Source organism: Symphalangus syndactylus, chromosome 16 (genome assembly GCF_028878055.3).
Source record: "Symphalangus syndactylus isolate Jambi chromosome 16, NHGRI_mSymSyn1-v2.1_pri, whole genome shotgun sequence".
Taxonomy (NCBI): Eukaryota; Metazoa; Chordata; class Mammalia; order Primates; family Hylobatidae; genus Symphalangus; species Symphalangus syndactylus.
This window is the reverse complement of record NC_072438.2, coordinates 12,010,724-12,036,954: the sequence shown is the minus strand read 5'-3', so window position 1 is coordinate 12,036,954 and position 26,231 is coordinate 12,010,724. Positions and strand designations below refer to the sequence as shown.

The 26,231-nt window shown below is 48.7% G+C and overlaps 1 long non-coding RNA gene across 1 annotated transcript; it reads right to left on the bottom strand.

Annotated features, from left to right (window-relative positions):
* Positions 1–2,837: 2,837 nt before the first annotated feature.
* LOC129464533 (uncharacterized) lies at positions 2,838–21,450 on the bottom strand. The gene is made up of 3 exons (XR_008651630.2): positions 21,314–21,450; positions 20,850–20,956; positions 2,838–3,214 (listed from the first exon to the last, which is right to left on the bottom strand). It is a non-coding gene; the product is annotated as an uncharacterized lncRNA (long non-coding RNA).
* Between the last annotated feature and the right edge of the window lie 4,781 nt (positions 21,451–26,231).

Genomic DNA, 26,231 nt, shown 5'->3' with positions numbered 1-26,231 from the left:
GATCACCAGAGGTCAGGAGTTCAAGACCAGCCCGGCCAACATGGTGAAATGCCATCTCTACTAAAAATACAAAATTAGCCTGGCATGGTGGAACATGTCTGTAATCCCAGCTACTCGGGAGGCTGAGGCAGAAGAATCGCTGGAACCCAGGAGGTGGAGGTTGCAGTGAGCCAAGATTGTGCCACTGCACTCCAGCCTGGCAACAGAGAGAGACTCCGTCTTAGGAGAAAAAAAAAAAAGAACCACAATTGTGGGGAGATGGCAGATAGGAGGCAGGACTAACCTGCAGCTCTCACTTGGATGGACAGAGAAGCATGTGGAGACCCACATCAAGAACTTTTGCTCCAAGAACTACTGCACGAATATAACAGGAAAGCTGAGAGAATCACAGACTCCTCTGAAGGAGGTGGATTGCTGCTGCAGGCTCCATGGGACAGCTGAGGAACTCTGAAGACAAAGGACATAGTTTCTTGGGAGCTCTGTGGCCCTACCCACCACCTGATCCTACCACTGCTGATGGGCTCTTGAAAGTACCACCTCCCGGCTGGAGGCCAACCAACACAAAAGCAGTGCACCTAACAAAAATACAACCAAGGACCCTCACCAAGTCCACTTCACTCCCCTGCTACCTCCACTGGAGCAGGTGCTGGTACCCGCAGCTGAGAGACCTGAAGACAGATCACGTCCCAGGACTCCTTGAAGACACTCCCCAGTAACAGTCCAGAGTCTGGTAGTTCTACTGGGTGGCTACAGATCCAGAAGATAAAGAACAATCACTGCAGTTTGGCTATCAGAACGCCCTATCCCTGGGGGAAAGGGGAGAGCACCACATCCAGGGAGCACCCCGTGGGACAAAAGAATCTCAACAGCAGCCCTTGAGTCCCAGATCTTCCCTCTGACATAGTCTACCCAAATGAGAAAGAACCAGAAAAACAATTCTGGTAATATGACGAAACGAGGTTCTTTTTTTTTTTTTTGGAGACAGAGTTTCGCTCTTATTGCTCAGGCTGGAATGCAATGGCGTGATCTCGGCTAACCGCAACCTCCGCCTCCCAGGTTCAAGCAATTCTCCTACCTCAGCCTCCCGAGTAGCTGGGATTACAGGCATGCACCACCATGCCCGGCTAATTTTGTATTTTTAGTAGAGACAGGGTTTCTCCATGTTGAGGCTGGTCTCGAACTCCTGACCTCAGGTGATCCGCCCACCTTGGCCTCCCAAAGTGCTGGGATTACAGGCGTGAGCCACTACGCCCGGCGAAACAAGGTTCTTTAACATCTGCAAAAGATTACACTAGCTCACCAGCAATGGATCCAAACCAAGATGAAATCTCTGAATTGCCAGAAAAAGAATTCAGAAGGTCGACTCTTAAGCTAATCAAGGAGGCACCAGAGAAAGGGGAAGTCCAACTTAAAGAAATCGAAAACATGATACAGGGTATGAATGGAAAAGTCTCCAGTGAAATAGATAACATGAATTAAAAAAAACTATCACAACTTCTGGAAATGAAAGGCGCACTTAGAGAATTGCAAAATGCACTGGAAAGTCTCAGCAATAGAATCAAACAAGCAGAAGAAAAAACTTCACAGCTTGAAGACAAGGCTTTTGAATTAACCCAATCCAACAAAGACAAAAACAAAGAATTTTAAAAAAAGAACAAAGCCTCCAAGAAGTTTGGGATTATGTTAAATGACCAAACCTAAGAATAATTAGTGTTCCTGAGGAGAAGAGAAATCTAAAAGTTTTGAAAACATATTTGAGGGAATAATTGAGGAAAACTCCCCTGGCCTTGCTAGAGATCTAGACATCCAAATACAAGAAGCTCAAAGAAGACTTAGGAAAGTCATTGCAAAAAGATCATCACCTAAACATATAGTCATCAGGTTATCTAAAGTCAAGACGAAGAAAAGAGTCTTAAGAGCTGTGAGGCAAAAGTACCAGGTAATCTATAAAGGAAAACCTATCAGATAAACAGCAGATTTCTCAGTAGAAACCCTACAAGCTAGAAGGGATTGGGGTCCTGTCTTTAGCCTCTTTAAACAAAAGAATTATCAGCCAAGAATTTTGTATCCAGTGTCATAAATGAAGGAAAGATACTTTTTAAGACAAAAAAGAAAAAGATGTCTTTTTCAGACAAACAAATGCTGAGAGAATTCACCACTACTAAGCCAGCACTACACAACTGCTAAAAGGAGCTCTAAATCTTGAGAAAAATCCTCAAAACACACCAAAATACAATTCCCTTAAAGCATAAATCTCACAGGACCTATAAAACAACAACACAATGAAAAAAACCCCAAGGTATTCAGGCAACAAATAGCATGATGAATAGAACAGTACCTCACATCTCAATACTGACATTGAATGTAAATGGCCTAAATGCTCCACCTAAAAGATACAGAATGGCAGAATGGATACGAATTCACCAAACAAGAATCTGCTGTCTTCGAGAGACTCATCTGACACATAAAGACTCACACAAACTTAAGGTAAAGGGGTGGAAAAAGATATTCCATGCAAAGGGATACCAAAAGCAAGCAGGAGTAGCTATTCTTAGACAAAACAAACTTTAAAGCAACGACAGTTAAAAAAAGACCAAGAGGGTCATTATATAATGCTAAAAGGACTAGTCCAACAGGAAAATATCACAATTGTAAATATATATGCACCTAACACTGGAGCGCCCAAATTTATAAAAAACTTTATAAAATAATTACTACTAGACCTAAGAAATGAGATAGAGGGCAACACAGGAATAGTGGGGGACTTCAGCACTCCAGTGACAACACTAAACAGGTCATCGAGACAGAAAGTCAACAAAGAAACAATAGACTTAAAGTATACCATAAAACAAATATATTTAACAGATATTCACAGAACATTCTACCCAACAACTGCAGAATGTACATTCTATGAAAGAAAATAAATCTTGGGGCCCCCCAAATCACTAAACTAAAGGGAAAAGTCAAGCTGGGGACTGATTAGGGTCAATCTGCCTCCCATTAAATTCAAAGTCACCCCTCTGCTCACTGACATAAATGCATCTCTGATTGCCTCCTTTGGAGAGGCTCATCAGACACTCAAAAGAATGTGATCACTTGTGACCTGGAAGCCCCTCCCCGCTTCGAGTCTTCCCGGGTTTGCCTCCAGTTGTCCCGCCTTTCCAGATGGAACCAATGTTCATCTTGTATATGTTGATTGATGTCTCATGTCTCCCTAGAATGCATAAAACCAAACTGTGCTCCAACCACTTTGGGCACATGTCATGAAGACCTCCTGAGGCTGTGTCATGGGTGTGCATCCTCAACCTTGGCAAAATAAACATTCTAAATTAACTGAGACCTGTCTCAGGTTTTCAGAGTTCACATTTTGGTAACCATGGGGAGATTCTGAGTGGAGATGCCTCTGACTTTTTTTTTTTTTTTTTTTTTGAGACGGAGTCTCGCTCTGTCGCCCAGGCTGGAGTGCAGTGGCGCGATCTCGGCTCACTGCAAGCTCCGCCTCCCGGGTTCACGCCATTCTCCTGCCTCAGCCTCTCCGAGTAGCTGGGACTACAGGCACCCGCCACCACGCCCGGCTAATTTTTTTGTATTTTTAGTAGAGACGGGGTTTCACCATGGTCTTGATCTTCTGACCTCGTGATCCACCCGCCTCGGCCTCCCAAAGTGCTGGGATTACAAGCGTGAGCCATTGCGCCCGGCCTGCCTCTGACTTTTGACAAGTCTCCTATTGGTGCTTGGTACCTGAATGAGCTAACTTTATGGCTCAAACCAATAGGACAGTTCGCTGAGGTCCGAGAGCACCACCTCCAGAGAATCCCTCATCTCCCCAAATTTGGTCAAGATTTAGAGTTTATTTTGCTGTACAACTCCTCTTTTTTTGGAGTTTTACTTGCTTCCAACAGGGAAGGCAAGATTTCCTGTTTCCATGATGATGGAAGGCAGGTAACTCCCTTATGGAGTTTGAGCTTTCTTCCAACAGGGAAGATGAGTTTTTTCCTGCTTCTAGGATGGTAGAGAGAAGTCTACAGCCTGAGACCCATCGCCGGGTAAGTAACTGAATTGGCATTTGTCTTGGCTAAAGTTAAGATTAACAACCAGCTGGTCTTAATTTCTCCTTATCATTAGAACACTCAGTAATCATAGAAGCTGTGTGATCGTTTGTTTTGCTTAACTGTTTTTTGTTGTTGTTGTTCTTTGTTTGTTTCTGTTTTTGTTGTTGTTTCAGTCTTTTTCCCATTGGGTTTGACCAACTGTATCTGACTTCATCAAATCCAAAGGAAAGTTCCAAATTATGGGGAACAAGGCCTCTAAAGTGGCTACATTACCACACACACACACACACACACACACACACACACACACAGGTGGTGTGCTGGGGGGAGAAAAATGGCCAGAAAAAAAAGGGGGAAAAAAAAAGAAGGAAAGTTTTTTGTTTTTCTGTTTTTTGTTTTTGAGACACATAATCTCAGTTCACTGCAACTTCCGCCTACCGGGTTCAAGCGATTCTCCTGCCTCAGCCTCCTGAGTAACTGGGATTACAGGCATGTGCCACCATGCCTGGCTAATTTTTGTATTTTTAGTAGAGATGTGGTTTCACTGTGTTGGCCAGGCTGGTCTTGAACTCCTGACCTCAGGTGATCTTCCCGCCTTGGCCTCTCAAAGTGCTGGGATTAGAAACGTGAGCCACTGCGCCCGGCCAAAAAAGGACACTTTTTTGATTTTGACTACTTAAGGGGTTTTATTTACATAACAAGGCCACCTTGTTGTGAGCCATGCCAAACTGAAGGAGCAATGTCTGTCACCCCACCCTGCAGTTTGATAGCTAAGGTCCTGCATTTTTTTTTTCCACCATGACAGCCTGGGTTTGGTTCCTAAATCAAGCCCTTTCTGGTTTGATACTTGGTACTTCTGAAATAGCAGCAATTTGTCCTAGCTAAAATATGGTAATGAGATTTTAAAGGATTTTTTTTTTAAGGAGCTCAATGGTTAAAAGTCAGCTTAAAGGCTAACATCCAAGATATATGTGTGTATGTGTGCATATGTGCAGGTGTGTATGTGTGCGTGTTTGTATTTAAAAGGCCTTCATGTTTTTGTTTTACTCTCCTAGGACCTTGTCTTTTTCATTTATTTTATTTTATTATTATTATTTTTTTCTTGAGACTGAATCTCGCTCTGTCACCCAGGCTGGAGTGCAGTGGTGCAATCTCGGCTCACTGCAAGCTCCGCCTCCCAGGTTCACGTCATTCTCCTGCCTCAGCCTCCCAAGTAGCTGGGACTACATGCGCCCGCCACCACGCCTGGCTACTTTTTTGTATTTTTAGTAGGCAACAGAGCAAGACTCCATCTCAAGAACAAAAACCAAGAGTAGCCTCTGTTGCAATAACTATTTTAGTAAAAAAATCAAGTGAAAAAAATTTTGCTGAAAAATAAAAGGGTCAGGCATGGTGGCTCATGCCTGTGATCCCAGCACTTTGGGAGGCCGAGGCAGGCGGATCACGAGGTCAGGGGTTTGAGACCAGCCTGGCCAACACGGTGAAACCCCGTCTCTACTAAAAATACAAAACGTAGCCAGTGTGGTGGCAGGTGCCTGTAATCCCAGCTACTTGGAAGACTGAGGCATGAGAATCGCTTGAACCTGAGGGACAAAGGTTTTAAATTGAAGTTATTACATTCGTGTATCTTTCTGTATGTGCTTTAAAAGTTCTTGTGACATTGAGTCACAGGGCTTTAACTCCTGGTAATACAGGAGCTAAAAAGAAATTATTTAGGCAGATAGTAGGGACAACAGAATCCATAGTGAAATTTCCCTTTTAACAAAAAAGCAGCCCTCTTGGCTAGGCGTGGTGGCTCATGCCTGTAATCCCAGCACTTTGGGAGGCCAAGGTGAGTGGATCACCTGAGGTCAGGAGTTAGAAACCAGCCTGACCAACATGGTGAAACCCCATCTCTACCAAGAATGCAAAAATTAGCTGAGTATTGTGGCACACACCTGTAATCCCAGCTATTTGGGAGGCTGAGACAAGAGAATCACTTGAACCTGGGAGGCAGAGGTTGCAGTGAGCTGAGACCTCACTATTGCACGCCAGTCTGGGCAACAAGAGAGAAACTCCATCTCAAAAAAAAAAAAAAAAAAAGAAAAAGAAAAGAAAAGCAACCCCCAAATCATTTCTTTTTTAACAAAAAGCAGCCTGAAAAATCAAGCTGCAAACATGGATAAGCAAGCTGGAAGCTTGCACGGGTGAATGCCAGCAGCTGTGCCAATAGGAAAGGGCTACCTGGGAGCCAGGTATGTTCAACACGGAGGAGGCTCCATCTTCCCTTTTCTTTGTCACCACGTGTACTGTAAAGAAGCTGGCAACATGGCACCAGCCAGGCAGAGAACCCATCTGCATAATAAAAGATTAGAGTGGGGGTGGCCAGATTTTCATGCACTATGCAAATACCACACCTGGTCCGACCAATCTTTTGTGCCCTATGGAAATCAAACACCGCTTCCTCAAGCTCATCTATAAAACCTCCTTCACTTCACAGTGGAGGTGGCAACTCATGTTCTCTGGGACCCCTCTCTCAGCAGTGATCTCTTCTCTTTTGCCTGTTAAACTTCTGCTCTTAACCTCACTCTGATGTGCCAAGTCCTGGTTTTCTGTGGCCATGAGACAACGAATCTTGGGTATTTACCCGAGACAATGATGCTGAGTCTAAAAAAGACACCAGGTCCTGCCAAATCTTAAATACTGACAGTAAAGCCTCATCTTCAGGCCCAGTAGAAGTTGCCATTCGGAATAAACTGCATTCCTAAGACACAGAGCCAGAAGTTAAAGCTACTCAACTCCTCAAGGCCCAGGGACTATCGCCGAAGAGGTGGGTGTGTGAGATGGTTAGGGCTGATTTTTGAAAGATAAAATAAGTTCAGTTTCTCTACAAATTAATCATAAATGTCAAAGGCACACTGGTGCAAGACCAGCATATGAGCCCCTGTGTCAGATTAACAAGATTCTTTTGCAGCATTAACAGACTCCTTAATAAAGGTTATAAAAGGCTTATGGAGGTTATATCTTATGGTCAAGATTAACATTTTATAGACTGTTTATAAAATTTTGAAAAACAAATTTAAGTCCTGGCGTGGTGGCTCACACCCGTAATCCCAGCACTTTGGGAGGCCAAGGCAGGTGGATCGCCTGAGGTCAGGAGTTTGAGACCAGCCTGGCCAACATGGCAAAACCCCGTCTCTACTAAAATACAAAAATTAGCTGAGCATGGTGGTATGAACCTACAGTCCCAGCAACTCAGGAAGCTGAGACAAGAGAATTGCTTGAACCCAGAGGGCAGAGGTTGCAGTGAGCTGAGCCCGTGCCACTGCACTCTATCCTGGGTAATAGAGGGAAACTCCGTCTCAAAAAAAAAAAAAAAAAACTAAAAAAAAAAAAAAAAGAAAAACAAATTTAATTGGCTTCATACTGTTTTTAGTAGGACTTATTGTTTGGAAAATTAAATCTCCTCTCTCAAAGAATGAAGATTTTCACCTTTTTTTGAAATCCTTGAGTTATCACTTCGGTTAAATGAATGACTTATTTTACAATGATCTGTGATCCTATTTTGTGATATCGATTGTTTTAAAGATTTGATATTTGACAAACTTTCCAAAATCCAATGATAAATTATGTATTTTTCTGACCTAATTAATCCTTTAAGATATTAGTTTCCTTAAAGTTCAAAAATGGCATAATTTCACTTCTTTGGTATAAAAATTAGACAGGAGCTGGGCGTGGTGGCTCATGCCTGTAATCCCAGCACTTTGGGAGGCTGAGGCGGACGGATCATGAGGTCAGGAGATCGAGACCATCCTGGCTAGCATGGTGAAACCCCGTCTCTGTTAAAAATACAAAAAATTAGCCGGGCGTCGTGGCAGGCATCTGTAGTCCCAGCTACTGGGGAGGCTGAGGCAAGAGAATGGCGTGAACCTGGGAGGCAGAGCTTGCAGAGAGCAGAGATCGATTGCGCCACTGCACTCCAGCCTGGGTGACAGAGCAAGACTCCATCTCAAAAAAAAAAAAAAAAAAAAGAAAGAAAAAGAAAAGAGACCTTCCATGACTTAACCAGTGACATCATACAAGGAATTACTTGTACCCACATAGGTGGTCCCCAGGTCTTGAGTACATGATGCCTGGAAGCACAGTGTACCTTTTGTAGGTCTCATTTGGACAGGGCTTCTATATCTGATTCGGTTAGTAACTGGAAAGGACAGGGTGCTATTTCCAGTGAGTATAGAAAAGCATTAGCAGGCCAGGCGTGGTGGCACACACCTGTAATCTCAGCACTTTGGGAGGCTGAGGCGGGTGGATCACTTGAGGTCAGGAGTTTGAGACCAGCCTGGCCAACATGGCGAAACCCCATCTCTACTGAAAATATAAAAATTAGCCATGTGTGGTGGCGCATGCCTATAATCCCAGCTACTTGGAGGCTGAGGCAGGAGAATCACTTGAACCTGGGAGGCGAAGGTTGCAGTGAGCCGAGATCGTGCCATTGCACTCCAGCCTGGGCGATAAGAGCAAGACTCCATCTGAAAACAAAAGAAAAAAGAGAAGAGAAGAGAAGAAAAGAAAAGAAAGGCATTAGCAGCGATGTCTGGAATATCAAGGATAGAACAGTCACGGTGGATGACGCCTGTAATCCCAGCACATTGGGAGGCCAAGGTGGGTGGATTGTTTGAGCCCAGGAGTTTGAGACAAGCCTGGGCAACATGACAAGACCGTGTCTTTACAAAAAATTAGCCAGGCTTGGTGGTGCACCACAGTAGTCCCAGATAATTGGGAGGCTGAGGTGGGAGGATCACCTGAACCCAGGAGGCCAAGGTTGCAGTGAGCTGAAATCATGCCACTGCACTCCAGTCTGGGCAACAGAGCAAGATACTGTCTCTAAAAAAAAAAAAAAAATCAAGGATAGCTTTCCACACTCCTTTGAGGTTTCAGGGTGACTTTTTTTTTCTTGAGGCAGAGTCTCCCTCTGTCGCCCAGGCTGGAGTGCAGTGGCGTGATCTTGGTTCACTGCAACCTCTGCCTCCCGGGTTCAAGCAATTCTCCTGCCTCAGCCTCCTGAGTAGCTGGGACTGCAGGCGCCCACCACTACGCCTGGCTAATTTTTGTATTTTTAATAGAGACGGGGTTTTACCGTTTCCCCAGGCTGGTCTCAAACTCCTGACCTCAGGTGATCCACCCGCCTCGGCCTCCCAAAGTGCTGGGGTTACAGGCGTGAGCCACTGCGCCCGGCCCAGGGTGACTTATTGGGAATATGGAGACGCACTGGCATCAGTGGATTGTCTCCTGATTTGGGGAGCATTAGCCCACAGACTCTGAACAATTTATCTGGTTTCTTGCTAGAGCATAAGCTTGTGCTAAAGCCATCCACAGCTTATGGTCCAGTGGATTCTCCCGTAAGGAAAGGGAAGGGATTAAGACAACAGGAAATAAAAAAAGGAAAAAATATAAGGCTTTCGTGAGGAGAGAGAAGTCTTGATATGTGACCTTGGGAAAGCCGCCCACATCCAGGATCCCATCTGCATCTGAAGAAAAACTTCCCTTGTCAGCCTTCCGTTGAGGTCTCCAACACATATACGGTTCCAGGAGCCTGGAGGGGCCCTTTTGAGTTATGAGAAGTGAATCCAAAGTTTGAGGCCTTGAAGTTTTACTGCTATGTGGGTGGTGAGAAGAACTTGGTATGGTCTCTTCCAATGGGGTTCAAGGGCAGTCTCTCTCTGATGTAGTTTCCAGAAGACCAAATCTCCAGGTTCTAGACTGTGAAAGGTTTGACTGTCCTCAGTCAATGGTGAAAGTACACTTTGTCACAATGCATTAAAGTCTTGCAGTATTGGCCAGGTGCAGTGGCTCACACCTGTAATCCCAGCACTTTGGGAGGCTGAGGTGGGCAGATCACAAGGTCAATAGATCGAGACCATCCTGGCCAACATGGTGAAACCCAATCTCTACTAAAAATACAAAAAAAATTAGCCGAGCATGGTGGTGCACATGTGTAGTCCCAGATACTCAGGAGGCTGAGGCAGGAGAATCCCTTGAACCCAGGAGGCGGAGGTTGCAGTGAGCCGAGATTGTGCCACAGCACTCCTGCCTGGCGACAGAGTGAGACTCCATCTCAAAAAAAAAAAGTCTTGCATTATTTAGTCATATCAGAGTTTAGGAGACAGGTGAAGCTCTGTTATTAAAGGTATGGGCCTTCCAGTAACTATTTCATAAGGGATCAATCTGTTTTCCAGTGGGAGTGGATCTGATGTCCGTCAATCAGTAATATCTTTAGCCAAGACACTCCAATTAATTATATTAGTTTTGCCAATTTCAGTTTTCACAGACTCCTTGAATTGAAACAAATCCATCATCAAAAAAGGTGGGCCGGGCGTGGTGGCTCACGCCTGTAATCCCAGCACTTTGGGAGGCCGAGGCGGGTGGATCACAAGGTCAGGAGTTCTAGACCAGCCTAGCCAAGATGGTGAAACCCCGTCTCTACTAAAAATACAAAAATTAGCCAGGCGTGGTGGCCCATGCCTGTAATCCCAGCTACTCAAGAGGCTGAGGCAGAGAATTGCTTGAACCCGGGAGGCGGAGGTCGCGGTGAGCCCAGATTGCGCCACTGCACTCCAGTCTGGGCAACCGAATGAGACTCCGTCTCAAAAAAAAAAAAAAAAAAAAAGGGTACCTCTCTGAGGCCTCCAGCTGAATTCAATCGAGTGAATTACCAGAACCAATTTGATCCAGGACCCAGTCCAGTCTAGTAATTGCTCAAATAAACTTGGAGAGTTTTTTGTTTGTTTGTTTGTTTTGAGACGGAGTCTTGCTCCGTCCCCCAGGCTGGAGTGCAGTGGTGTGATCTCGGCTCACTGCAAGCTCCACCTCCTGGGCTCACGCCATTCTCCTGCCTCAGCCTCCCGAGTAGCTGGGACCACAGGCGTCCGCCACCACACCCAGCTAATTTTTTTGTATTTTTAGTATAGACGGGGTTTCACCGTGTTAGCCAGGATGGTCTCGATCTCCTGACATCGTGATCCACCCACCTCGGCCTCCCAAAGTGCTGGGATTACAGGCGTGAGCCACCGCACCTGGCCTAAACCTGGAGAGTTTTAAACACAAATTTGTAGAGCTTGGAATTTGAATGAGAACTTGCCCATGACCCCAGCTGCTGCAAGAGATCAGTGGTTCCATGAGCCCTAGTGGGTAGCTTCCCTTGGTCACTCTTTGACAATGAAACACTTTAGGCTTATAGTTGCTCAGGAAAGTGCCAGAGTAAACAATTAATTATGTGTGAATGACAAAACTTAAAATGCCAATAGTTTAAAATCTTATGACTCAGGAGGCTGAGGCAGGAGGATCGTTTGAGCCCAAGATGTTGAGGCTGCAGTGAGCTGTGATCACACCACTGCACTACAGTCTGGGTGACAGAGCAAGACCCTGTCACTAAAAATCAATCAACCAATCAATCAATCAATCCCTGGCAGGGCATGTTGGCTCACACCTATAATCCAAGCACTTTGGGAGGTGGAGGTGGGAGGGCTGCTTGAGGCCAGGAGTTCAAACCAACCTGGGCAACATAGCAAGACCCCTGGTCTCTACTAAAAAATAAAAATAAGTTAGCTGGGCCTGGTGGTGCCCACCTATAGTCCCAGCTACTCAGAAGGCTGAAGCAGGAGGATCACTTGAGCCCAGGAGTTCAAGGCTGTAATGATTTACAACGGTGACACTTCACTCCAGCCTGGGTGATGAAGTGAGACCCTGTCTCTAAAAATAAATGAATAAATAAACATGTTTGTTAGGGTTTGAATGTCTCCCTCGGAGTTCATGTATTAGAAATTTAGTCCCCAGTGCCCCAGTGTTGAAAGGTGGGACTTTTAATAAGCCAAGCCCTCATGAATGGATTAATGCCATTCTAGCTGATGCAGGTTAGTTCTCGTGGGAGTGGGTTCCTAATAAAAGGACGAGTTTGGCCTCCGTCCCTTCTCTCTCTCTCTGGGGCATGCCCTGTTGCCCTGACACCTTCCTCCACGGGATCATACAGCAAGGAGGCCCTTGTCCCAGTGTGAGTTCCTAGATCTTGGGCTTCCTGGACTCCAGAACTGGAAGAAATAAATCTGTTCTAGCCTGGTGCGGTGGCTCACGCCTGTAATCCCAGCACTTTGGGAGGCCGAGGCGGGCGGATCACGAGGTCAGGAGATAGAGACCAACCTGGTTAACACAGTGAAACCCCATCTCTACTAAAAATACAAAAAATTAGCTGGGCGGGGTGGCAGGCGCCTGTACTCCCGGCTACTCGGGAGACTGAGGCAGAAGAATCGCTTGAACCTGGGAGGCGGAGGTTGCAATGAGCCGAGATCACGCCACTGCTCTCCAGCCTGGCGGCAGAGCAAGACTCCGTCTCAAAAAAAAAAAAAAAAAAAAAAAGAAAGAAATCTGTTCTATAAATGACCCAGTCGAGTATTCTGTTACAGCACCACAAAATGGACTAAGACAATGTTCTACTTCACTAGTAATTAGATACAAATGAGCATTTTCGCTCACTGAAGATACAACTTAGTGTCACCCCATATATAATGGCAGGTAAAAGCAGCATTTTATTACTACACATTAATGTGTGTGCTTATTATAAGATCAGTCGGGTCAGGTGCAGTGGCTCGTGCCTGTAATCCCAGCACTTTGTGAGGTCGAGGTGGGGGGGATCACCTGAGGTCGGGAGTTCGAGACCAGCGTGGCCAACATGGCGAAACCACGTCTCTACTAAAAATACAAAAATCAGCTGGGTGTGGTGGCAGGTACTTGTAATCCCAGCTACTCGGGAGGCCGAGGCAGGAGAATCCCTTGAGTCAGGGAGGCGGAGGTTGCAGTGAGCCAAGATCATACCACTGCACTCCAGCCTGAGCGACAGAGCAAGATTCCACCTCAAAAGAAAAGATCAGTCATTGAGAATCCCCCAGTGCCACACTCTACCTGGCCAGGTGTTAGCAGGATAGGGGTGTGCTGTCATACAGCCCCCACTGCGGCATGACGGGAGCCCCCAGTAGCAACCCTGCTCCCTCCCTGCATTCTCCAGTGCAGGAGGCTGCTGAGAGGTGCTCCCTTGCCAGTGTGCACAGACCTGAATTGGTAAAATGCTCTTTTCCCTGTCAATACCGCACTTAAGGGGGTGCCGGGTGGCCCTGTGACAATAGGGACATGCTCTAGTACTGCACAGAAATCTGTCGATCCCGAGGCACAAGTTCAAATCCCGCTGACTTACCAACAAGGTAAAACTGGGTATGTAAGTCATGAGTGTGTTTCAAATTTAGTTTCTACTTTTCATCAGAGTTATACATGCACATTTTCTTTTTTTTTTTTTTTTTTTAAGAGAGACAGTCTCACTTTGTTACCCAGGCTAGAGTGTAGTGGCACAGTCATAGCTCACTGCCACCTCAAATTCCTGGGCTTAAGCGATCCTCCCACCTCAGCCTCTCAAGTAGCTGGGACTACAGGTGTGTACCACCACGCTCAGCTAATTTATTTTTTGTAGAGATGGGGTCTTGCCATCTTTCCCAGGCATGTCTCGAAATCCTGGGCTCAAGCAATACTCCCGTCTTGGCCTCCCAGAGTTCTGGGATTACAGGCATGAGCCACCACACCCGGCCACATGCACATAATTTAAACAGCTACATAGTTTTACAAGGCTGCTTACGAAATACAGCAGTTCCCTGTACTCACATCTCTGGAGGCAACTGCCTTCAATTTGCAGCTCATTCTTTTGGTTTCACCTTCGTATCTCTGAAAAACACACTTACACTGCTACTTCCTGACCTCCAGTATCACTATATCATCTTTGACTTAGGTCAAGAGTCACAGTTGACATTGTCAGGGGACGGCATGAACTCTTTCATACCTGAGCTATGTAATGGGCCATCGTAACTTTCCCTTCCCTGCTTAACTTCTTGTTTCCTCCGGAGTTAATAAATGCTGTCTTTCTAATTTTGCTTAATTTTTTTTATTACTAATTCAACTCCAAATTCTGCCAAATGTCCCAGTCTCCCCTAAAGCATTTCAGTATGTCGAATATTCTGCCAACTCAAAATAGACTGTTTTGTGAGCTGGGGGCATAGCCTTCACCCTGGGGCCTCCCTTTACCAGCATTCTTTCGCCCTTCTGTCTTCTGTAGGATCCCCTGCTTCCTGGATCCCACCACTTCCTCTTTCTTGGTTTACTCTCTCTTTGACGGAGCATACCCTGGAGTCACTTCCTGAGAAAGGGGCCAGGGATGTGCATATTTTGAGGGCTTATCATTCTGAAATTCTCTCTTCTACCCTCACTCATGATGAATAGTTTGGCTAAGTATAAAAATCGAGGTTAGAAATGATCCAACTTCAGAATTTTGAGAGCTTTCATTCATTGACTTCAACCATCTAGTTGTGTTGTTGTGAAGTCAGAAGCCATTCTGATCCTGGCCAGCTGTACAGGACCTATTGTTTTTCTGTTTTTATTTGAGATGGAGTTTCACTCTTACCGCCCAGGCTGGAGTACAATGGGGCAATCTCGGCTCACGCAAACTCCGCCTCCCAGGTTCAAGTTATTCTCCTGCCTCGGCGTCCCAAGTATCTGGGATTATAGGCACCTGCCACCACACCTGGCTAATTTTTTGTATTTTTAGTAGAGACGGAGTTTCACCATGTTAGCCAGGCTGGTCTTGATCTCCTGGCCTCAAGTGATCTGCCCGCCTAGGTCTCCCAAAGTTCTGGGATTACAAGTGTGGGCCACTGCTCCTGGCCAGGACCTATTGTTTCTCTCTGGATAGTTACAGGATCTTCTCTTCGTCTCCCATGTTCTGAAACTCCCTTTGATGTGCCTTCAGTACACATCTACTTTCATTCTTGGTTCTAAGCACTCAACGGGTCCTTTCAATCCAGAAACTTGAGTTTAATTTCTTTTTTTTTTTGAGATAGAGTCTCACTCTGTCACCCAGGCCGAAGTGAAGTGGCATGATCTCGGCTCATGGCAACTTCTGCCTCCCAGGTTCAAGCAATTCTCCCACCTCGACCTCCTGAGTAGCTGGGATTACCACCACGTCTGGCTAATTTTTGTATTTTTAGTAGAGACAGGGTTTCACCATGTTGGCCAGGATGGTCTCAAACTCCTGACCTTAGGTGATCCGCCCGCCTTGGCCTCCCAAAGTGTTGGGATTACAGGCGTGAGCCACTGCACTCGGCTGAGTTTAATTTCTGTGAAATGTTTTTGGATTGTTTCTTTGATGATTTTCTCCCCTCCTTGTTCTCCCTATCTAGACATATTATATAGATGTTAAGTCTCCCAGAGTGGTCCTTCAATTCCTTTTTTTCTCTCATTTTCAACCTTTTTTTTTTTTTTTGGAGACAGGATCTTGCTATGTTGCACAGGCTGGTCTCGAACTTCTGGACTCAAGTGATCCTCCCGCCTCAGTCTCCTGAGTAGCTGGGACGACAGGCATGCACCACTGCACGGGGCTTTATTTTCAACTTTTTGCTCTAATTTCTATAAAATTTCCTCAATCTTATCTTCCAACTCTTCTACTGAGTTTTCAATTTCCATGATCCTATTTTAAATTTCCAAGTGCTCTTTATATTCTCTAAATGTTCCTTCTTTATGACACCCAGTTCTTTTTTCATAAATACAAAATGTTATCTTTCTGTCTTGAAGATATTAATGACAGTTTTTTCCAAGCTGTCTTCTCGCAGAACAGTCTCTGTTTCCTCCCAGTTGCCCTTTTTCTGTTTGTTTTGTCTCTCTCTTCCATGTCAGAGAAATCTCTCAGATGTCTGGTCATCCCAGCTGGCTTCTCAGGCTGGAGAGTAGGGACTAGTAAGCAGTGACCTGGCAGGAAACCGCCCATGTGATCTGCTGATCAGGTTCCCTGGACACCCCAGTGACACCCTGCGTAGAGGGGAGAGGTCTGGCTTCCAGCGTTCTGGGCACTGAGGGTAGGTGGATGGGACAGGGCTGGGGGCTCGGCATCATGTAAATGTGCATCAGATCCTCCCGCCTTCAGCATGAAACCTCAGCCCCGCTGAGCCTGATATTCCCCCGCATCCAGAGACCGTCCGTCTGCCCCACGCCAGGGAAGAAGCCACTGGTGTCTGGCCTAGCGGGGGAAGCCCAGAAGCCCAGCTGTGGGTGGGGGCTGCGGAGGGGATCTGGCTCCCTGCCAGTTTCTAGCCATCCTGCTTATTTTCAGCTCGCCTTCACCCACACTCCTACATGGAGCCACAAATTCCTGAGCCTTTGGTGGGGAGTATGAGGGCCTGGGTCTGGGGGCATGGGGAGCCCTGTCCTCTGTCCTGGGGGCCACCAAGGCTGCAGTTAGTCCTTCCTTCTGAGCCCCAGTTTCTCAGCCGTTCAGTGAGGACTACACTTTTCCCTGGGCTCTTCCCACCTGAAGGGACTTTTCAACCTGGGGAGGAGCCTGCAGGGAGCTGCCAGGTACGTAACTTGCCCCCAAGAGCATCTCTCCTGGGGTTCGTCTTCCTCAGCAGTTTCTGTCTCCAAAAACCTCTCTGTTGTCAATAACTCCAATCAGCATTAAGCTTTACCATCAAACATCTTAATCTGCAGACTGCACTTTAACCATCACCCAACACCGGAGTTGAGAGGTAACACCTTGGCTATCAGCAGATGCCTCAGATGGCACCTGAACCCGCATTGGCAGCTGAGATGAAGGCTCCGTGGGGAGTGAAATAAAGACACCCCACTTGGTGTGTGGAGGGGCTGGGGTGGAACAGGAAGGAGGCCAGAAGGGCGGCTTCTAGGAGGAGGAAAATGGTTCTGACAAGGAATGGGAGCCACCAAAGACCCAAAAGCCACCCTTACCACGTAGCCCAGGGGCTGTGCAGCTCAGGGCTCTCCTGGGCATCACCCGCACAGGTGGCATCACCTCTACCTTATGGGCACATCACCCTCATCCAGAAGAGGTGGGCTGGGAGTAGCAGAGAACATGGCACACGCCAGCTCATCATGGATGTTTGCTACAAATGTCTTTAATACATGACAAAAGTAAGCTGTGGCTAATTTTCATTGAACAGATGCAAACATCAAGGCTACAGAGAGGAAAGATCTGTCAAGGCCACCAGAGCTTGCAGGCCACACACCAGGCTCTCCCCCTCCTGGGCTGTGCGGGCTGGGCTTCCTGCAGGCCACATGCCAGGCCCTCCCCCTCTGGGTCTGTGCAGGCTTATGCTGTGCTCGTCTGTCCTCAGCTGCCACGCGCCACACCCACCCGTCATTGGAGTTTGTCAGAGACTCCAGGCCGACAAGTGCCCCTGGGTTGTCACTCCTCCCAGGTCCTTGGGCTGCTGGCTGGGAGAGCCCTGCTCTGCTGACCCCTCACTCCTAAGGGGCTCAAAGAAGAGGCCGAGGGTCTGAGAGCTGGCTCCTTGGCCCAAGGCAGGGCTATCCAAATCCTAAGGTCCCCTGCTCCCATAGGAAGGCTTCCAGAAGCCTCTCTCTGGGGCCAGGGCATCTGGGAAGATGTCCTGGCCCTAACTATGATTGGGAAATGGGGCAAGATGGAGAAAAATGGCGTTCGTGAAAGGCCTCCCGGGGATATAGTGTGTATGACAGGCAGACAGGGGCCTGCAGAACTGGGCTAGAGGGCTGGCTGGGGGAAGGCAGCAGGTGGGGCAGCCATACCTCCACTGGGCTGCTCCCCCAGAGCTGGTCTGAAGACAGGCAAGGGGTATGGCTGTGACCAACCCTCTCCTAGCACCCCATCCCCAGCAACTCCTGATATTGGGGTCACAGCTCAGCCTCTTCCACTTATTCACGCATGCATACCACATATATTTACTCAGCAGCTAAACATTCATTCATGCATGCATCATACATTCATTCATTTATTCCACAATCACCTGAGGGCCCTCCCCTGTGCAGCACTGTGCCAGACCCTGGGGATACTGAAACCGATCAGGTCACTGCTTACGATGTCCCAAGCTCTCTCAAATGCCCCATCCCCAGCCTCAGCCTCCCTGCTGCAGATGAGGGCAGATCCATCCTCCCCACTGCTCAGGCCAAGGTCTTCAGGTCCTCTTTGATTTTCCCTAACCCTACCTCACCCCCGTCTGTATGAGTTTCTTGTGGTTGCAGGAAAAAATTATTTCAAACTCAGTGGCTTAAAACAACACAGAGTTATTCTCTGATACTTCTGGAGGTCAGAAGTCTGAGACAGGGGTCTCCCTGAGCTAAAGTCAAGGTGTTGGCAGGGCCACGTTCTTTCTGGGGATCTAGGGGAGAATCCATTCTTGGCCGTTTCCACCTCCTAGAGGCCACCTGCATTCCCTGGCTCGTGGGCCCTTCCTCCAGGCTCAAGGTAAAATCCTTCTCACACTGCGTTACTCTGGCCTTCTCTTCCGCCTCCCTCTTCCACATTGAAGGATCCTGTGATGACACTGGGATCACCTGCTGACCCAGGGTAACTGATCAGCAACTTCAATTCATCTGCTGCCTTTATTCCCCCTTGCCATGGAAGGTAACACATTCACAAATTGTGGGGATCAGGATGTGGAAGTCTGGGGGTGGGGGTCATGATTATGCTGATTCTGTCGTTATTAGGAATTCCTGGCTCGACTTCAGAAGCCCCCCAGAACCTGGTGGGTTCTCACCATCTCCAAGACCACTGCTTGGGGACAAGCTACCATTGCTTATTTTCTGGATTTCCTCTCCCAAGAATCCTACAAGGCTCCCATTTTGCTCCAAGGAAAAGCCAGAGTTCCAACAGTGGTCTACAAAGCCGCCACGACCTGGGCCCTGGCCTCTCCTCCTCCACCACTTCTGCTTCAGCCACAAGGGTCTCCTTGTTTTCTGTGCTGGCAAACATACCCCTGCCTCTGGGCCTCTCCATGGGCTGTTCTCTCTGCCTGGAATGCTCTTTCCCCAGAAATCTCCCTCCTTGACCTCCTGTGCATCTGTGCTCAGAGGTCCTATTAACACTGCCCTGGCCCCTGCCATAGCACTGCCATCCCTCTTGGCCCTCCGGGAGAAGGAGCAAGTTCTCCAAACCCCACTAGTCTAGGAGGCATGAGCTGTGCTTGACATGGCTGCATAGGATGACTGAGCTAAGGGGATTCAGAACAAAGTTTTCTCCCCTAGTGTGGCCAGGATGCTCTCTGAGGCCTAGCATTGAGGAAGTAAAATAATTATGGAGGCCAGGCGGTGGCTCACGCCTGTAATCCCAGCACTTTAGGAGGCTGAGGCGGGAGGATCACTTGAGCCCAGGAGTTCAAGACCAGCCTGGGCAACATAGTGAGATGCTGCCCAACCCCGCTGCCATCTCTACAAAAAATACAAAAATTAGCCTGGTATCGTGGAACACACCTGTAGTCCCAGCTACCCAGGAGGCTGAGGTGGGAGGATTGCTTGACCCTGGGATGTAGAGGTTGCAGTAAGCCGAGATGACACCACTCCCTCCAGTCTGGGCGACAGAGCCAGATCTCGTTTCAAAAAATAAAAATAGGGGCCAGGCGCAGTGGCTCACGCCTGTAATCCCAGCACTTTGGGAGGCCAAGGCGGGCAGATCACGAGGTCAGGAGATCGAGACCATCCTGGCTAACATGCTGAAACCCCGTCTCCACTAAAAATACAAAAAATTAGCTGGGCGCAGTGGCGGGCGCCTGTAGTCCCAGCTACTCGGGAGGCTGAGGCAGGAGAATAGCATGAACCCAGGAGATGGAGCTTGCAGTGAGCTGAGATCGTGCCACTGCACTCTGGCCTGGGTGACAGAACCAGACTCCGTCTCAAAAAAAAAAAAAAAAAAAAAAAAATGCCATAAAGAATAAGGATCTTTATACTTCACATATGGATGGCAAAAGAGGGCCAAAAATAGATATGGAGATAATCCAGATAATCATTAAGTACATTTAAGAATAGTGTCAACTTTGACCATTGTAATTGGTATAAAATAAAAATATGACAGATTTCTGGATATTTTATATCCAGATTATACAATATATACAGATTATATTTTATAGATACTAATGTTTGCCAACATTTCTAACAGTTTGAAATGTTTCATCAAAACATTTAATACATGTAAAATATATACAAAGTTAAATACAGTAAAATCAAAATAATGTGGAAACTAGAATCTACTTGACATATCTCCCTAGCAAGATAGTGTTTTTTTTCAACTGTACTAATATTATACGAATGGCCTGTTGCTATGCATATTCTGTACATGCCATGGTTATGTCTACAAATATGAAACAGCTGGCATAAAACGGAAAAATCTAAACACCAACGATGTTTTTACGTGGTCGTATATGAAATTATCATGTTGACAAAATAGCCAGATAATAACTAAAGTTTTCAAACTCAAGATTTTTGTTGTCTTATATGTGTAACCTTTGTTCTATTTGTTACAAATTATAAGTCTATGTTACTTAAGTGTGTGAATGAATAAAGGAAACATTCAGTTAAAAAAAAAAAAAAAAAGACCAGCCTGGCCAACATGGCAAAACCCCCTCACTGCTAAAAATACAAAAATTAGCCGGGCGTAGTGGCGTGCACTTGTAATTCCAGCTACTCAGGAGGCTGAGGCAGGAGAATCGCTTGAACCTGGGAGACGGAGGTCGCAGTGAGCTGAGATTGCACCATTGCTCTCCAGCCTGGGCGATACAGGGAGACTCCGTCTTAATAAACAAACAAACCAACTTCCCCCAGCGCTCAGGGGCGCACGCTGGGGAACAAAGTGGGTCTCCTCTGAGACAAACGTGGAGAGCGCTCGAGAGCGAGGGTGCAGGGGTGCTGGGGGCGCTGGTAGGGGCGCGGGTTGCGGGGCGGGGAGGGGCTGGGCGGGGCGCTCGCGCTCACCTCCTGCCTGAGGCCTGGTCCGGCGCCCGCGGGTCCACACCGCCTCCTCGTGGACACGCGCCGCCCGCGGAGGCTGGGCTTGAGCCGACGGGGAATGAATACGGATCCTGTAAAATTCGAGCTTTCATCACTGGGTCACGAGAGGGTTCTGGGCGCGTGTCAGGGGTTCATCCTGCACATGCGCCGATGGGTCCGCTGGGCACGGTGGCGGTGTGGCCGCAGGGCCCCGCAGGGACGCGCCCACCCGGAGGGTCCCATACCGGCCGCTCCTCCGCGCGCAAGCCCTGGCTCTCCCCGCTGCGCCCCCGCTGCCCGCAGCCCTGAGCGCGCCCCGCTTCCGCTGGCGGGAGAGCAGCGTCCTGCTGAGGTCGCGGAGCCCCACAGCCCGAATACTTCCTCACGAAACTCCAGAGACCCCTTCTGTACCCGCTGTGTCCCTGGGCCTAATAGTAGCTCACGGTTACCTCAGGGTCCCAGACGCATAAATAGTTCTGGAATTTTCTCTTCCTCGTCTTGCCTTCTGGGAGCAAATGCGATGGTGGCTGCCAGCTGCTCGCCTACGCTTTTCTGTTCCCTAGGGCTCCACAAGGCAAATGCATTGGCTCAGGACACGACAAAGAGCAGGATGATTTCCCAAGGTCCTGGGGCACTGGAGCTACGGGGAAGGGCGGCGGCCCTGAGCCAGGACCCCTGTGTAGGGGAAGACCCCTGGCCCCTCCTGGAGGCCGGCCGGCTCTTAGGGGTTTTTGCCTAGCATCCACGTGCATCCGGAATTGGTGGGTTCTTGGTCTCACTGACTTCAAGAATGAAGCTGCGGACCCTCACCGTGAGTGTTACAGTTCTTAAAGGCAGCGTGTCGGGAGTTTGTTCCTTCTGATGTTCGGATGTGTTCGGAGTTTCTTCCTTCTGGTGGGGTTCGTGGGTTCGGCGGACCCCGCACTCGGAGCGGCCAGCAGGCCCCACTGCTCAATTTCTCGCAGGGCCTTAGCTGCCTTCCCTCGGGGCAGGGCTCGGGACCTGCAGCTGGCCATGCCTGAGCCCCACCCCCCACGCCGTGGGCTCCTGTGCCGCTGAGCCTCCCCTACTAGCGCCGTCCGCTGCTCTACAGCGCCCAGTCCCATCGACCACCCAAGGGCTGAGGAGTGCCAGCGCATGGTGCAGGACTGGCAGGCAGCTCCTCCTGCAGCCCCGGTGGGGGATCCACTGGGGGAAGCCAGCTGGGCTCCTGAGTCTGGTGGGGAGGTAGAGAAACTTTATGTCTAGCTCAGGGATTGTAAATACACCAATCAGCACTCTGTATCTAGCTCAAGGTTTGTAAACACACCAATCAGCACCCTGTGTCTAGCTCAGGGTTTGTGAATGCACCAGTCAACGCTCTGTATCTAGCTACTCTGGTGGGGATGTGGAGAACCTTTGCATCTAGCTCAGGGATTGTAAACGCACCAATCAGCACCCTGTCAAAACAGACCACTCGGCTCTACCAATCAGCAGGAGGTGGGTGGGGCCAGATAAGAGAATAAAAGCAGGCTGCCCGAGCCAGCGGTGGCAACCCGCTCTGGTCCACTTCCACGCTGTGGAAGCTTTGTTCTGTCGCTGTTTGGGTCCACACTGCCTTTATGAGCTGTAACACTCACTGCGAAGATCTGCAGCCTCACTACTGAAGCCAGCGAGACCACGAACCCACCGGGAGGAACGAAGAACTCCAGATGCGCTGCCTTAAGAGCTGTAACGCTCACCGCGAAGGTCCGCAGCTTCACTCCTGAGCTGGTGAGACCACGAACCCACCAGAAGGAAGAAACTCCAAGCACATCCGAACATCACAAGGAACAAACTCCCAAAACGCCGCCTTTAAGAACTGTAACACTGACTGAGAGGGTCCGCGGCTTCATTCTTGAAGTTAGTGAGACCAAGAACCCACCAATTCCGGACACACGTGGGCTGGGCCAGGTGATGGGGACGTTTGGGGCTCGGGGCTCAGTCTGTCCTGGTCCCTCCCATGGCTACTCCAGTCCCTCCCCTGCTTGCTCCACTCCAGCCACCCCTGGAATCCGCCAAGGGTCTTGATCAGGCTCTGCACAGGTCCCTGGGGCTCTGCACTCGCCAGGCCCTCTGCCTAGGAGCTTCTTTGCCCAGATACCTACATGATGTTCTCCTGGTCTTTATCCACGGGTCCCTGACTTTTCTGACCTCCCTGAAGGAAAGCCAGGAAGAGTGGAGAGGTCTGAGCCAGGAGCCTGTGGAAATCAAAGAAGGTGCCCAGAGGAGGAGGGGAAGAGAAAGGGTGAGGCTCTGCCCACCCTTGATACCCCCCGCTGAGCCCTCCCATGCCCTGCCTGCTCCCGTCAACCTCCCACCTCCCTGCTGAGTTGGAGCCTGGGGAGCCTGGAGGTGAGGGTGTGCCAGGTAGGAGCCCTTTGGGGCCATGGGACACCAAGAGGCGATCCAGAAGGCATGCATGGCAGCCCTGCCTCTGAAGTATGGGGCCTAAGAGGGACCTGTTGGGCAGCTCAGGGCTTCTCTTTGGGGAGCTTAACCAGCCGTCTGTTCTGTGACCACCTTGACACCCACATCCAGTTCCTGCCGCAGTGCGCCTCTGTCAGCCCCACCCCCTGGCGGTGCTTGTGCAAAAAATGGAATGAGTATTCCAGGCAGTGAAGCAGCAGGTGCAAAGTCCTGAGGCAGGAGAGAACTTGGTGTTTTTCATGGGCTCTTTCAGAATGACTGGTCCACAGTGAGCCGGAGAAAGGGGTGCAGATGTGTCTGAAAACAGCAGTACCGGGAGTATTGCCAAACTGGGAAGCTCACCTGAGCCGTTGTGTCCGGGGTTTTGGTTAGGGGCTGATCACATAGGCGTGGGGTGCCCACGTGGGTGACCTGAGTTACTCGGTTTCCAGCTCCTTCAGAGCTCAAGCTCATGACCCAAGGCCTCTAGTTAGCTTAGACTAGCTGGTGTGGTCCAAGGCCCCTACATCAGCAAAGACACTTTTATCAGATGGGATATTCCAAAAGGTCTAGGGCCAATCCCTTTTTTGGAATGTGCAGGGTTGAACACACTAGGCCTGCTGCATTAGCCCTATCCCGCACAAATCCAGGTGAGTTTCAGAACACAGACAGTGAATGCTGGCCGGGCGCGGTGGCTTACACCTGTAATCCCAGCATTTTGGGAGGCCAAGGCAGGCAGATCACTTGAAGTCAGGAGTTTGAGACCAGCCTGGCCAACATGGTGAAACCCCATCTCTACTAAAAATACAAAAATTAGCCAAGCATGGTGGCACGCACCTGTAATCCCAGCTACTCAGGAGGCTGAGGAAGGAGAATCACCTGAACCCAGGAGGCAGAGGTTGCAGTTGAGATTGCACCATTGCACTCCAGCTTGAGTGACAGAGTGAAACGCTGTCTTGAAAGAAACAGAGAGAAAGAGAATGCAGTGAGGGAGGGAGGGAAGGAAAAGAAAGAAAATGCTCCCTGTATCAGCTCCTGCCCAACTGCAGGCCATACCCAGTTGTGAACTCACTCAGCCAACTCTCATGCCTGGCTCCTTCTCACCCTTTAGGTTGCAGAGCTGGACCGTTATCTTGTCTCTAATCACCCTCTTTAAAGTTAGGTTCCTCCTTTTTTTGAGAGGGAGTCTCTCTGTGTCACCCAGGATGGAGCGCAATGGTGCTATCTTGGCTCACTGCAACCTCTGCCTCCCAGGTTCAAGCGATTCTCCTGCCTCAGCCTCCTGACTAGCTGGGGTTACAGGCACCCGCCACCATGCCTGCCTAATTTTTGTATTTTTAGTACAGACAGGGTTTCACCATGTTGGCCAGAGTGGTCTCCAACTCCTGACCTCAGGAGTTCTGCCTGCCTTGGCCTCCCAAAGTGTTGGGATTACAGATGTGAGCCACCACACCCGGCCTATTGTTTCCTTATACACATTTTCCCCTTCCTTTCCTTACACAAAATTTCCATACGTTGCAATTCTTGTTTTGGAAAAGGATCTGTCTCCACTATTACAATGTCTGCGCATGAGTCCCCAGTGCCTGGCCCAGTACCTGAATTTGCATTGAGGGCAAGAGCATGCTGGGTACTTCCCATGTGACCTTACTGAATATTTACAACACCCTCTAAGACAAGTGTTTTTGGAAGTCTGGGATCCTTCATCCACAATTCTGAAATCTAAAAAGCTCAGAAACCTGAAATAGTTTTCTTTCTTTCTTTTTTTTCTCAGAGACAGGGTCTCACTGTGTGGCCCAGGCTGGAGAGCAGTGGCACAATCACTGCTTACTGCAGCATCAGACCCCTGGGCTCAAGCAATCCTCCTATCTCAGCCTCCTGAGTATCTGGGACTACAGGCACACACCATCACACCCACCTAGTTTCTTTTAACTTTTTGTAGAGATGGGGTTTTGCTATGTTGCCCAGGCTGGGCTCCCAACTCCTGGAGAGGAGTTGCGATCCTCCTGCCTTGGCCTCCCTAAGTGCTGGGATTACAGGCATGAGCCACTGCACCTGGCCCCAAAATGTTTTTGTTAAAGGTGGTACAAAATCTGACTTCAACAGCTACAAGGCTTTTTCTGATCTTCATTCATCTCACAGTCTGAATGGTCACCCTGTCTTCGCAGAAATTGTAATCTATCTGGTTTTGTGGTGCTGTACCATGCCCCAGTGGGAGCATGAAGTCAGATTTTAGCTGTTCATTTTCTGTTGCTGCAGAACAAACTATCCCAAATGTTAGTAGCTTCAAACAACAATAAGCATATATTATCTCATCCAGTTTCTGTGGTCAGGGACTCAGGAGCAGTTTAACTGGGTGGTTCTGGCCCAGGGTCTCCCATAGAGTCAGAGTCAGTATGTCAGTGGGGGCTACTGTCTTCTGAAGGCTTGACCAGGCTCGGAGGATACAGTCCCAAGGTGGCTTCTTCACCACAGTGGGCAAGTGGGCGCTGGCTGCTGCCATGAAGCCTCAGTTCCTTGCTACATGGACCTCTTTACAGGGCTACTTGATGATAGGGTGAGTGGCTTCCCCCAGAGCGGATGCTCCGAAAGAGGGCAAGGCAGTAGCCGTGATGTCTTGTGGGAGCTAGCTGGGGAAGTCACACTCCATCATTTCTGCAGTACCCTCTTAGTTACCCAGGTCAGCCCTCTCCAGTGGATTGGAGGGGACTACACAGGAGCATGGATATTGGAAGGAGGGGATCCTCTTTGGAGGCTGGCTCCCCCAGTTATATGTACCTATTTGAAATAAAAAAATCCTCGTTTCTAAAATACACATGGCGGCCTGGCGTGGTGACTCACGCCTACAATCCCAGCACTTTGGGAGGCCGAGGCGGGTGGATCACTTGAGGCCAGGAGTTCGAGACCAGCCTGACCAATATGGTGAAACCCTGTCTCTACTAA